The sequence below is a fragment of the Tupaia chinensis genome, unplaced genomic scaffold, assembly GCF_000334495.1.
Source record: "Tupaia chinensis unplaced genomic scaffold, TupChi_1.0 Scaffold000093_1, whole genome shotgun sequence".
NCBI lineage: Eukaryota > Metazoa > Chordata > Mammalia > Scandentia > Tupaiidae > Tupaia > Tupaia belangeri.
The window spans coordinates 8,690,235-8,692,613 of record NW_006159555.1 but is presented as its reverse complement, the minus strand read 5'-3'; the positions used below and the strand labels follow the sequence as shown (position 1 = coordinate 8,692,613).

The 2,379-nt window shown below is 39.1% G+C and overlaps 1 pseudogene; it reads right to left on the bottom strand.

The window, feature by feature from the left end:
- Positions 1–731: 731 nt before the first annotated feature.
- Positions 732–2,024, bottom strand: LOC102471195 (5'-nucleotidase domain-containing protein 1 pseudogene; annotated as a pseudogene).
- Between the last annotated feature and the right edge of the window lie 355 nt (positions 2,025–2,379).

Here is a 2,379-nt window from a genome sequence, read left to right as displayed (position 1 = left end):
ACTTGATGTTTTGGGCTATAAATGGAAGGAACTGGCACAGATCAGTGGTTCTCAATTCTGGCTGTACTTCCTTGGGGTATGCAAAGATGTCAATGCTCAACTATTGGTTTGTCGAAAACATCATTATGTATTTTTTCTATGCAAAAATGCATCGTGACTTTTCCAACAACCCAATATACCCACTCTGACCACTATAACCAATCTCTAGAGGACACAGTCTAGTCAGTGATTTTCAAACTCTAGTGTAAATCAGATCACCTAGAGAGCTTGTTCAAATACAGATTGCTGTGCTCCACTTCCAGAGTTTCTGATTTGGTAGATTTTGGTGGGGACGTAAATTTGTATTATCCAAGTTCTTAGGTGGTATTACACTATTTCACTGGGGACCACATTTAGAGATCCATTGGAGTAGGCATGTGTAGATATATGTGTATGTGTGTTTGTGTGTGTGTGTCTCCCCCAGGTAAATTTTAGTCTTGAAACTATTTGTATGGAAAAATATCAATAAGGTTATTTCCATTTCTAAAATATTGAGGTTTTAATATAATGAGAGCTGTTAAACATCAAGATGATTTATACAGAAAAGAGACCATAGATCAATATCAATTTCTTGATGAAGTTTCATTAAAAAGCTTATACAGCATTTTACAGTGTTTTTTGGGGAAAATTAACTTTTTTTTTTAAAGTATATTCGTTGCATATATGGTTCTTCATTTCTCAGTAAAGATAATTTATTTGGTTGTCAGTGTCTCATCACTCACTAAGACCAATGAAGGATTTGGATAATAGCCACTTGTTTTTATTTATTTGAAGAAAATCTTGTAAATTTGTAGTCCAGGGGTAATTCTGTGATTACTTCAAGACTTGGAATTGCAATAGTGCTGTAAGTACTGACTCTCTTACAGGACCACGTATAAACCAAAGAGGAGTCTGTATTTTTCTGTCCCGAAATAGAATCAATAAAAAAAGAGCCCCATTTTTTAGACAAGGTATTTAGAGGCTTTGCCTTTGGTCCCTCATATTTTCCTTTCTTCTCTAGAGGCTCTGACTCCTCAGACTGCCCGGTTTTGTCTCCTCTCAGCTCCTCTAGAATGAGGACTGTCTCCCAGTTACTGTATTGATGAACTGGGAAAATGTCTGAATGCATGCTGTCTCCAAAGTAAACAACCTTGGGTTCAGGTTTGCCAGTCATTTTCTTCAGAAGGTCATAAAGCTGGATAGCATTCCCCTGGGAGTACCAGCCGGGTTTATCCAAGGTCTCTGATTTGGTAAATGGGAGAAGAAACCAGGCTTCAATGCATTTGTTATGACAATGTCAAAAAGATCTGCAAAATCGTTCCCAAGGATGTATTCACTGAGAAGTCTACAGTAATCACTGTGAGAATTGGTAATGAAGAGAAGGATTTTCCCAGCATTCTTGAGCCAATGAAGCCAATTTTTTACAGATTCTGGACAACTGTCTAAATATCTTCCTGGATTTCTTTTTATTTCTGGAAAATATATTCCACAATTTTCCTTAAAAGCTGACGTTTTATAATTGTATTGTATACCAGCAACTATATCCTTCCAAAAATCAAATGTTTTTTGACCATTATTCTGCTTTGTTAAGGAATCCACCACTTTTGCACATAGAAGTGCTCCTGGTAGGTCAAAGTAGTTATCATAAAAATAATACTTTCCTGAGTGGTAAGCCGTTCCCGAGTCAGACACAAAGTACTTCCACTCCTTCTGGCCAAACGCCTCTGCCAGCACCTCTGGAGTCATCATCTTGGTACAGTGCCATTATCTGCAAGTTTAACACATTTCCCATCTTCCAGATCCAATGCCAAACCCCTGCAACAGAAATCCCAATCCTTTGGAGTCACATTGAGCAATTCCTGATCATACCCTTTTTCCTTGACTAGGAATTGAGCAAAGCTATTGTAAATGAGTGGGGCGCTGTCAGACAGGTTGTAGCGACACAGAGTGTGGTACAGGTCGAAGCTGACCACGTTGCAGGAGGCCAGGGAGAAGTACCGAGACATGGCTGAGCAAGGAGCACCAGCGAGTGCCTTGGCTGAGGAGGGTGCAAGAGCTTATGGGTCCGACCGACACTGCAGGACAGGACCTGGATGGACAGATCGATTTAACCAAACTTTTAAGAATAGAAATAAAAGGGGTCTTCAAGAAGTTAATGGAAAATGCATATTATGAATAAAGCTTTGAAAAGGTAAGAGAGAGGTTAGGTTTTAGTTTCAGAACTTAATTCCTATCCTTGCAATTGAAGGATTGATTTACTTGGGGTCAGTAGGTGATGGTTAAGTCACTGCACTTCCACGTGGTTGACCATGGTTCAAATTCCAGATCCAGTGGCTTAAAAATCATGCTGGGTTTCTGTTT